We start from the raw sequence: 12,555 nt of genomic DNA, 5'->3' as shown, positions 1-12,555 counted from the left end.
GTTATTTGGGAAGACAAGAATAGTGATTGAGATGGGGTGCCAAGATAAGTGCTGAGATACTTGATGTGCTCCATATCTTCACCCAGTAGTTCTATGGGTATCTGTGACAATTTAGTTCACTAAACTTTTGTATTGTGTACTTTTCTGTATGGTTGTAATACTTAACAATAAAAAGTACCTTCTGTGAAGTATTGCTAAGTACTATTATTATTAGTATTCATGATTAAATTTTTCTAATAATAAAACACAGAAAACTGAGATCAAATATTTCTCTCATCCCTATGGGTGACTTTTTCTCAAGGTCACCTTTGAGGAATTTAAGATACAAAACATGAACATAAGGAAAGGAAGCAAAAATATCTGGCATATCAGATGTCAGGTCTGTGATCCTATGAGATCATGGTCACAAAGGCATTGTTTGCCAGAAAAAGAAAAATTCCTACTTCCCATTGTAGAATTCAGAGATGTCTGTTTTATTTTGCCCCAGATAGCTTTAAAACAATGAGCATTAATACACAAGAAGATAATGCAAGAAGCACCCAGAGGGACAATAGTCTGCCTTGTTTGGTTTTGATGATCTCTGGAAACTCCTCAAATAGATGATTTTTATTCATTCTGTCTCATCAAGAACTACCCTATATAAACCTGCCATTCATTGCTATAAAGGGAGATACTATTCTATTATTTCATGTACAAATTACCCACTTACCCCAGTGAAGATGTTTGTTTCAAAACCTTTGAAAGTTAACCTATTGTTAGATGGGAGCTTGTTGAAAATCTGAAGTCATTTATCTTTTCATCTACTTGCTAAAAATCCTTGTCTCTGAACTCAAATTTCACAAATAACTGAGGTTTGTAGATAAGCAGAGGGACCTGAAAGATGTCACACTGGGGATGCAATAGCAGATCAGTTACAGCAGTAGCTATAATTCAATCAAGGTACAAAATTGAAGACAAAAAAGCTCTTCCCCTTTTTCTAGAGCAAGTGTAAAATTCTGATCACAAATATAGTTTAGAACTTTTAACACAGAAAACTTTTGCAATAGGAAATTGAAAGTTCTGGGTTTATGTGGACATATTATATATACATATACATTTATGTGGGTTTATACATAAACCCAGAACTTTCAATCACCTATTATAAAAAGTTTTTACCAGTCTGTGTGGTTGTTACTAAGTGGCGTTTTTCTTTAAGGCATTCAATATGGCTTTCCTCTAAAAGAGGTAATCAGGCCTCACATTAATGCCTACAAAATCCAGAATTAATTGCCTTCTTCAAAATACAAGTCCTGAAAATATTCACATTTTTTCATCATGGGTTAACTTCATTACCAAATTTTAACAACTCCAGGATGCTGAGGAAGTTTTCTTGAATTGTTTCTTGCTTGTGATCACCTTCTTCAGTTTGCCTTTCACTCACTTTTGCAAAGATCTGCTGTCTGCTTCTTTCTGAAGAAATGATTATGGAAATCATTACATAGACTCACTAAAGCTATGTTTTGTTTAGTTAGAAATGTTTAGAAAGTGGAGATAAGTGGCCATGTTTCAAAAATGTAAATGCAATTGAAGAGAATCCTTCTGTAGAGCAGAGTCTATATTGCCAATGGATAGGCATGTACTTTACCAGCCATTTGGCACATGTATGGGAAACATGTTAAGACTGCATGCACTGGAGTGCAATTTCAGTGAGTTCCTGGAGTTACGGAAAAGTACTGAGAGAAACCCTTTCCCCGATAAATGTAAAAAAAATAGGTTTCACTCATGTGCTCATTCAACAAATATTTATTGGACATCTATTAAATTAAAGCCACTGGTGCATAAGACTAAATTGGTGAAAAGTGTTGCAGTGTCCAGTGAAAGAAAAATAGGAAGAGCTATACAAAATTAATACCAAATTAAGCTTATACTTAAAAACAGACATTTTCCTTTGCAATATATACAAATATCAAATCATAATGTATACCTGAAACTAATATAATGTCATGTCAATTATACCTACAAAAAAAACATTTTCCTTTGAAAATAGCAGAAACAAGATAACCATGAGACATGTTCTTGATTCTCTCCATTACTGTCATCAGAAGTAAAGCAAACTGTAGGCCTATTTGTCTAGAGGTCATTATCTTGAAGCACAGATAGTCACAGATGAAGTTAATTAGCTGTCCTTGCACTAGGCTTACTCCAAATTATCTTGACTTTGATGGAAATCATTAAAGAAACTCATCCTTTAATAACAATTCTTGAGATTCCATGGCCTTTTAAGAAAACTGAGGAAGCAGAAGATATTTCTTTTTTTTAATGTTTATTTTTGAGACAGAGAGAGAGAGAGAGAAGGAGCAAGCAAGCATGAGCAGGGAAGGGACAGAGAGAGACAGAGACATGGAATCCAAAGGAAGCTCCAGGCTCTGAACTGTCAGCACAGAGCCCGATGCAGGGCCTGAATTCATGAGCAGTGAGATCATGACCTGAGCCAAAGTCAGATACACAACGACTGAGCCACCCAGGCACCCCAGGAGACATCTCTATCACATTGAAGTGTTGGTAGACTTTTGTTTCAGAATACTGCAAAATAGTATCTCTATTATGTAGGATGCTATAGCCTAAGGGATGATGCAAATGCATTAATAATTACTATAGTGTGTGTATTATACTGAGATAAAACTGGTTTAAATATAGCTCAACAAAATACATTTAAGTAGGTAGCAACCAGAAGATGGATTTTTTTCCTTAAATCATTAAAACAGGACACCATATTTGTCATACCTAAATAGATACCATCTCAGTGTTACAATACACATAATTAACATTACCTCAAAAAGTGAAATAAACATAAAATAATAATTCTTAATTTCCTGAGGGACAAAAATGAGATATTTATAAATTTCACTTTTTCTTGTTTATGAAATTTGGTCTTCATTTTACTAAATGTACAGATATAAGCTATAAAATTTACTCTATGTATAGCAACAAAAATTTAAAACACAAAAAGCTTCTGCACAGAAAAGGAAACCTTTAACAGAATAAAAAGGCAACCTACCAAATGGAAAAAGGCAACCTGCCCAAATACAATATGGGCAGAGGATCTGAATAGATATTTTACCAAAGAAGGCATACACATGGCCAATAGCTGCATAAAAAGGTGCTCAACATCACTAATCATGAGGGAATGCAAATCAAAACCAAAATGAAATATCTGCCCACCTCAACTAAAAGTAATAAAGATGCACTCTCTAACCACATTCCAAAGAAATTACAAACTATCATCCATGAATTTGGATATGCAATCTGAAGGCCAAAAAGAAAAAAAAATGAAGAAAAATGAACAGAGCCTCAGAGAAATGTAAGACACTATTAAACTCAGTAATATACATGTACTGGGAATACAGAGAACAGGAGAGAAAGAAGCAGGAAATATACCTCCAGAAATAATGGCTGAAAAGTCACAAATTTGACATAACATTAACCTACACATCTAACAAGCACAACAAACTGCAAGTAGGATAAACACAAAAATATCAATACCCAGACATATCATACTCAAGATGTTGAAACTAAAAACAAAACAAAACAAAAAATTTGAAAGGAGCAAGAGAAAAACCACTCAGTATGTACCTTAATAAGATTAACAGCTGACTTCTCAACTATTCTAAGAGAATTCCAAAAGACTGACAGCTGATTTATCATGAGAAACAATACAGGCCAGAAAGCAGTAGGATGACATGCAAAATGCCAGGCAAAATAACTTGTCATTCAAGATTTCTATATCCAGCAAAACTATCTCTCAGAAATAGAAGTGAAATAAAGACATTCCAGTTAACCCCAGAATATAACAAGTGTTGGTAAGGACATAAAGAAATTGGAACCTTTTGCTTTGGGGGGGAATATAAGATAGTTCAGCAGCTAGAGAAAGCATTATGGCAGCTCCTCAATAAATTGAAAGTAGAATATCATATGATCTAGTAATTCCACTTTTATGTATGTTCACAAAAGACTTGAAAGGAGGGTTTCAAAGAGATATTTGTACACACATGTTCATAGCAGCATTATTCCCAACAGCCGAAAGACAGAAGCAATGCAAACATCCATCAATGGATAAATGGATAAACAAAATTTGGTATATACATACAATGGACTATTATCCAACCTTAAAAAGAAGAAAATTCTGACACAGACTACAACATAGATGAATCTTCAGGACATTATGCTAAGTAAATAAGCCAGGTACAAAGGGACGAATATTGCATAATTCAGCTTATAAAAAGTATCTAGGGTAATCAAATTCAGAGAGACAAAAAGTTTAATGGTAGTCATCAAGGGCTGGAGAAAGGGGGAATGGAGAATTATTGTTTAATGTGCACAGAGTTTCAGTTTTACAAAATGAAGAGTTCTGAAGATGATAGTTATGGCTGCACAACAATATGAAAGTATTTAATACCACTGAACTGTACATTTAAAATGGGTAAGACATTAAATATTGTTATCTGTATTTTATCACAATTTTAAAAATAAATAATTTTTATGAACAATTATATAAAACAATATGTATATAATTATACTAATGGGCCTATATAGAAATGTAATTCATTTGACAGCAACATCACAAGGGGGATTTGTGGTAACAGAACTATATTGGCATAAGGAAATAAAACCAGTTTGGTAATTTGAATTCACAAGAAGAAATGAAGAACTAAAAATGGCAAATAAGAAGGCAAATATATTTTTTAACTCTCTCTGTATACTTATTCTCTCTTTTCTTCTCTAAGCTTTTTAAAAACTATAAAATTACATGAAGTACCTATAACAGTGTAATATTGCATTTTATAAATAAATAAAATATATATCTTATACTTATTTATATACACACATACAGACAAAAAGGGAGAGAATAGAGCTATATAGGAGTAACATTTTCATATATCATTGTAATTAAGTTAATAAAAATATGAAGTAGTTTCCAATAAGTTAAGATCTACATTATAATGTATAGAACAATCACTAAGGAAATAACTCAAAATTAGGGCTAAAAAGTCACTACATCAATTAAAATGTTATATTAGAAAATATTCACTTAATACAAAAGAAGACACTAAAATGGCAACAGAAAAAGAAGACATGAGATATATAGAAAACAAAATGTTAAGCAGTAGAGGTAAATCTAACCATACCAATAATAACATTAAATGTGAATGTTAAACAATCTAATCAAAAGGCAGTGATAGACCAGGCCAGGGGGTGGGGGGGTGGAAACAAGATCCAACTATATGTTGTCTACAAAATATACATTTTAGATTCAAAGATAGAATGAAAGTAAAAGTAAAAGGACACTTTTTCATGAAAAAAAAAAGGAGCAAAATAGGAATAAAAGGGAACTTCCTCAATGTGACAAAGGGCACTTATGACAAACCCACAGCTAACAACACTTACTGTGACTACATACTGTTACTCTTAAATCCGGAACAAAACAAGGATATCTTCTCTCATCACTTGTATTCAACATTTTACTGAAGATTCTAACCAGGGAAACAGACTAACAAAAAAAACAAAACAAATAAAACAAACAAACAAAAAACTTCCATATTGAAAAGGAAGAAGTAAAACTCTATTTGCAGATGACATGATATTATATCCAGAAAGTCCTAAGGAGTGCACTAAAAACATATTAGATCAAAAGTTCAGCAAGGTTGCAGGATTTAAGATCATTATATAAATATCAGTTATATTTCTATAGAATAGCAATAAATAATATGAAAATAAGATTTAAAAATAACTGAACAATAGCATATAAAAGAATAAAACACTTTGAAATAAATTTATCAAAAGAGATGCAATGAAAACTATAAAACATTATCTAAAGAAATAAAAAAAGACCTAAATAAATGAAAACATATCCCATATCACACATTCATGGGTCAGAAGACTCAATATTGTTAGGAAGGCTATATTCCCTGAATTAGTCTGAATAGATTCAGTGCACTTCCGATCAAAACCAGCTGCCTTTTTGTAGACGTTGACAAATGGATCCTAAATTCATACAGAAATGCAAGCCACTCAGAGTAGCTAAATGTTTTATTATTTATATTGAAAAATAAAAACAAAGTTGAAGGAAACCATACTTCCTGGTTTCAAAATTTACTACGAAGTTGTAGTAATCAAGACAGACTGGTACTGGCGTAAACAGAGACACGTAGGTCAATAGAACAGAACTGAGAGTCCAAAAATACTCATATTTATGGCCAGCTTATTTTCAACAAGGAATGCAAGTCAATTTGCTGTTTGGAAAACACACTGGAAGTTCCTAAAAATATTACTATATGACCCAGGAAATTCACTCCTAGGTACATTTAGAAAAGATATATCCATACAAAGACTTGTATGTAAATGGTTATTCATAATAGCCAAAAGGTGGAAAGAATCCAAATGCTCATCAGCCTCTAAATGGATAAATAAGATGCAGTATATCCATATAATGCAATGTAATTTAGCTATAAAATGAAGTACCAATACCTGTTATAAAATAGAAACCCCTTGAAAACATTATGTTACATTAAAGAAGCCAGTCACAAAAGACCACATGTTGTATGGTTCCTTTTATGTGAAATGGCCAGAATAGGCAAAGAAGAGAAACAGAATATGATTAGTGGTTGCCTAAGGTAAGGGGTTGAGTGTGTAGAGGGGAATGGAGGGTGAGTGGCTAATGGGTATGTTTTTTCTTTTGGAATGACAAAAATGTTCTAAAATTAGACTGTGGTGGGGGCGCCTGGGTGGCTTGGTCGGTTAAGCGTCCGACTTCGGCTCAGGTCATGATCTCACGGTCCGTGAGTTCAAGCCCCGCGTAGGGCTCTGTGCTGACCGCTCAGAGCCTGGAGCCTGTTTCAGATTCTGTGTCTCCCTCTCTCTCTGACCCTCCCCTGTTCATGCTCTGTCTCTGTCTGTCTCAAAAATAAATAAACGTTAAAAAAAATTAAAATTAGACTGTGGTGATGGTTGCACAACTGTGAATATACTAAAAACCATTGAGTTAAATACTTTAAATAGGTGAATTATAGGCATGTGAATTATATCTCAATAAAGCCATTAAAAGGAAGACAGAGGGAAGAACTGGAGTTTTGACTCAAAGGAAATGTTTTGAGGGACAGGAACAAAATGTATATATTCTCATTACCAGAGAACACCATAAATAGGCCCCAATGTGTACAAGTAAGGGAAAGAACATTTATGAAGTACATGAAGATAATGAAATAGAGTGCTGTAAAGCTATAAAAGATATAAATGTACTTTATTTCTCTAGAACATTAGAATAATGTAGGTTGTTTTGGAAAACTAGTTTTAGTATGCTAATAAATTCAGTTATCTTGTTCAAAATTTAGAGATCTTTTAATCATCTTAGCATTCATAAATAACCACTTACATTTTCAGTATGGTGAGAGATGAAAAAAGCTTAAAAACTGAGTCCAAATATATCTGATGAAACAAAGCAAAAACACATAAAGTGGGGACACAGTTAAATATACTTTCATCCATTCAACATACATATAAAGACTACCTGTCATGTATGTATGAAGGAGAAGTCTGGGGATAAAGATATAATTGGGTAAAAATATATTCTTTCACCTCAAAATATCCAAAGTCTGTTAGAAAACGAGTACATGAACACAAATATGTGTAATACAAGGCATTACATGATACATGCCTAAAAAGGTAAGCATTTTAGTAGGATGTCAGAGAAGGGTAAAATAATTGAGAGCTGATGGGGTTAGAGAAGACTTCAAAAGCCTTCTAACTATTGACCCATCTTTCATCTTCTCTTATAAACCAAAAGAATAGAAAAAGTTCATCTTTATGCATTTTTGTTTTGATTTTAATCAATATTATAAAAGATTCAAACAGTTCTTCAAGGTTATTAAGTCTTCAGCCAGCCTCATTCTCACCTCTACATTTCTCCCTCCAAAAAACAATCATTTTTACCTCTTTAGCTGATTGTTTAGGTATCCTCATCATTAAATAACATACTTATATTGCTATTTCTTGATTTTTCAGTTTTAGGCATATCTATTGACTTATCACTATGAAAGAAGAAAATGTAGCTTTAGTTCCTTCTCAGCCTTTTATCACACGTTGCTTCTTTCCCATTCCTTCATCCTCTCATTAATTAATTTTATAATTTTTCTGAGATTTATATTCAGTGCTCACATTGTTATGACTGTGAAGTAGTATTTACAACTAAGCCATCTGGTAAGCTATAGTTAATCTTTCTCTTCCTGAACTACTTTTTGTTTCCCCTACCTTGTTTTTCATTTGTTTGATCTCATATTGCATACCTGCTGAGAACTACCAAATCTTTTCCTCCAGCCAAGTTTTCTCTCTTGAGTCTCAAACCTATAGATTTCTTTATTAATTCAACAAATAATAAAAACAACTACTGACCACCTACTATATTGTCTGACATTATACTGAGACATATTAAGACTCGAGATATATTATTATCTCAGTTAATCCACATGATAACTATCTTAAGTTGGGTACTATTATAAACATATCTTTTACAAATAAGGGAAATAAAGTTTAGAGAGCTTAAGTTTAACTTACCCAAGTACACAGCTAGTAAGTGGAGACATGATGTAAAGTCAAGCAGTGCGGCTCTAGAACCTATGATCTTAACTACCTATACTCTATATTCTTTCAGTGAAATATATATTAGCTGGAAGCCACCATAAGTCTAGCATAGTCTGTACCATGATAAATAAATCAGACTATTCTCCTTGCCTTCATGGAGCTCACAGTCTTAGCAGGTATAACATACAAAGAAGACCACACAATAAGAATGCAATGGAGCACAAAGGATAAGTAAAATTAATAACAAATAGAAGTTAGACAAGAAATCCAGTTAGACTTTCATTTTTTAAAGCAACTATTTGATAAGCACATATTATGTGCCAGGCACTATGATAGGTGCTGTGGATACAATGTTAAGCCAAACAAGAATTTTCCAGGCTGAGGGGGGAAATGGGAGAGAAAGAAAATGAGCAATCCAGGCAGAGGAAAGAGCATGTGCAAAGGTCAAGAGATAAAAAAGCATAAACAGTTCCAAGTGCTGAAAGTAATTCAGAGTAATATATCAGTGTAGGGTAGGAAGAGTGAGATATGACATTCAAGAGATTAAAAAAAGAAAAACCAAATCAGAGAGACCTATGAAGGCAATGTTAAAGAGCTTGGACTTTAGTCTAAAGGCAAATCTGATACTCATTGGGTATATGTGTGGAGAGGAATGTGATTGTATTTGTGTTTTAAAACTATTTCTTTGATGACAGTGTGGAGAATGGATTAAATGGAAGTATGACTGAAACAAGAGAGATTAAATAGGAAGCTGTTCCATTATTCTAGACTTAGAGTTTATTGTGGTCTGAATTACAGTGAGAAGAGAGAAAAGTAGATTTATTCCATAGATATTTAGGAGACAGACTTGCTAGGAATTGAGGATAATTCATTCCTTTATTTGTTCCAGAAGAATTTACAGAATACCTAGTATATGTCAAACATTGTGCTACACCCTAGCAGATATAGTGGTGAAGGTAGATACCATCCCTTGCCTTGATGTATCTTATAGTACAGAAGGAAAGACAGATAATAGACAAATAATTATACAATTAATTACAACTGTCCTTTAGAGGACAGTTAAAGGAGAAAAGGAGAAATGTTGGATGTTTTTACAGGAGAATCTGAGCCAGTTAGACCAATGTTAGGAGTCAGAGAAACCTTGAGGAAATGACTTTTTTATTGTGGTAAATACATTTAATATTTACCATTTTAACCATTTAAAATTGTACAATTCAGTGGCATTAAGTACATTTACAATGTTGTACAACCATTACCATTATCTGTTCTAAAACTTGTTTATCACCTTAAACAGAAACCCTGTACCCACAAAGCAGTCCTTCCCCATTGTCCTTTGACAGTCACTAATCTGCTGTCTCTCTGGATTTGCCTATTGTGGATATTTCATATGAATGAAATCTTAAAATATGTAGTTTTATGTCTGGATTCTTTTACTTAGTTTTCAAGGGCTATCCATGTTGTACCATGTATGAGTAATTCATTCATATTTATGGCTGAGTAATATTCTATTGTAGGGATACATCACATTCTGTTTATTCATTCATCAGTTGGACATTTGGGTTGTTTCCATCTTTTGCTAATTGTGAATTAGAGCTGCTATGAATATTCATGCACAAATTTTTGTTTGAATACTTTTTTAATTCTTTGGATACATACCTAGGAGTTGAATTGCTCGGTCATATGGTAGTTCTATGTTGAATTTATTGAGGAACTGCCAAACTGTTTTCCACAGTGGCTGTACCACTTTATATTTCCACCAGCAATGAGTTTCAATTTCTCCACATTCTAACTGATATTGGTTATTGTCTATCTTTTCTATATAGCCATCATAGTGCATGTGAAGTGATTTGTTTTGTAGTTTTAATTTCCATTTTCCTAATTACTAATGAGGTTGAGTATCTTTTTTCATCTACATATTGACTTTACCTTCTTTGGAGAAATGCCTATTCAAGTCCTTTGCCCATTTTTAAATTGAGTTTTTTTTGTTGTTAGGTTGTAAAAAATGTTTATTTTTCTGGATACTAACACCCTTATCAGATACATGATTTGCAAATATTTTTTCCTATTATTTGGGTTATCTTTCACTTTCTTTTTTTTTTTTTTAATGTTTATTTACTTTTTAGAGACAGAGACAGAGAGAGAGAGAAAGAGAGCACTAGCCAGGGAGGGGCAGAGAGAGAGGGAGACACAGAATCTGAAGCAGGCTCCAAGCTCTGAGTTGTCAACACAGAGCCTGACACGGGACTTGAATACACAAACAGTGAGATCATGACCTGAGCCAAAGTCGGATGCTTAACCTACTGAGCCACCCAGGTGCGCTCTTTCACTTTCTTGATAGTGTCTTTTGATGCACAAATATTTTTAATTCTGATGAAGTCCAATTTATCTATTCATGTTGTTGCTTGTCATTTAAGTCATATGTGAAAAACCATTGCAAATTCCAAGTTTGTGAAGATTTGCCTCTATGTTTTCCTCAAAGAGTTTTATAGTTTTAGCACTTGGATTTAGATATATAATCCATTTTGAGTTGATTTTTGCATGTGGTGTGTAAGGGTCTAACTTCATTCTTTTGCCTGTGGTTATCCAGTTGTCCCAACATTACTACTGAAGAGACTGTTCTTTCTCCATTGAATGGTCTTGGCACCTTCGTCAAACATCAATGTATGGGTTTATTTCTGGACTTTCAATTCTATTCCATTCATCCATATGTCTATCCTTATGCTGGTACTACACTATTTTGACTACTGCAGCTTTGTAGTAACTTTTTGTAACCAGAAAATGTGTATCCTCCAACTTTGTTCTTCTGTTTCAAGATTATTTAGGCTATTCTGAGTCCCTTGCAATTCCATATAAATTTTAGGATTGGCTTTTCCATTTCTGCAAAAAAAAACCCCTCCATTGGTATTTTGATAAGAATTATGTTTAATCTGAAGATGGTTTGGGAGAATATTGCCATCTTAACAATATTAAGCCTTCTAATCTATGATTATGAGATGTCTTTTCACTTATTTATGTCTTCTTTAATTTCTTTCATCAGTATTGTGTAGTACCAATTAATATTTAAGTTGAGTGAATGTGGAATGAGAGCAGAAGGGACTGACCTGAGGTGGCATGTGGGCTCAGGGCTCAGGAATCTGACATGGTACCTGGTGACACTCTACCAGGGGAAACAAGGGCAGAGAATGCAAGGGGGAGACATTGCTGGAACTTAGTTTAGGGGCATTAAGACCCAGCACCTATGAGATATTTAACTCAAAGCGTTAACAATCTTCTTTCAAAACACCCTTACTTCAGCAAGAGCGGATGTTTTGTATTGAAAGTGACATTTCAAAGCTGAGAGCTCTTTTTCAGATTTCTTTATCATCAAGAAAAGAATATGTCTGTAAAGTTTTTGCATTGTGTATTTTATTGCTTTAGACAGTCTCTACCATATCAATTGGCTGTTATGTACTTATCTCAAGTGGTTTGAATCTCATTTAAAATGATATGTGTTCTTAAAATATTACCATAAGAAAAAATCCTTTCTTTGAGTTTTAACAAAGAATATAGTTGCTGTTTCCCAAACTTTGGATAACGTTTACCCCATTATATTCACTATATAATTTTCCTTTAAATATTCTGTAATTAATGGGACAAGTCAACTATAGTATACTTCTAATCAAGTATGAAAATATTTTCTCTCATACTTCATTCCTACTCTCTCATGTTCCCCTCCCCACATACTGCCCTCCACATACAACATATATTAAGTGCAAATGACAGGTGACACTCAGCTCCTTGTCAGCTTTTCTAGAAGGTACATAAACTAAAATTAATGTTGTGGTAACCTAGTGCTTAGGTCATTGCATCACCTGGTAAACATTAATTTTTACATTTATCAGCATATTAATATTAGCAAGAACAACTTTTTATGTATTATTCTCTAAAACGTTTATAAAAGGG

At 33.4% G+C, this 12,555-nt stretch overlaps 1 protein-coding gene across 1 annotated transcript in view; it reads right to left on the bottom strand.

Annotated features, from left to right (window-relative positions):
• Positions 1–1,766: 1,766 nt before the first annotated feature.
• Positions 1,767–12,555, bottom strand: part of TSGA10 (testis specific 10) — a 166,600-nt gene continuing 155,811 nt past the window's right edge. Inside the window, exon 21 of the mRNA XM_027072642.2 lies at positions 1,767–11,490. The gene's annotated coding sequence lies outside the window, so the exon portion shown is untranslated. The remainder of the gene's footprint in view (positions 11,491–12,555) is intronic.

This window comes from Acinonyx jubatus, chromosome A3 (assembly GCF_027475565.1).
Source record: "Acinonyx jubatus isolate Ajub_Pintada_27869175 chromosome A3, VMU_Ajub_asm_v1.0, whole genome shotgun sequence".
In the NCBI taxonomy this organism is placed as follows: domain Eukaryota; kingdom Metazoa; phylum Chordata; class Mammalia; order Carnivora; family Felidae; genus Acinonyx; species Acinonyx jubatus.
Note: the sequence above shows the minus strand (reverse complement) of the source record. Positions and strands in the feature narration are given on the sequence as shown.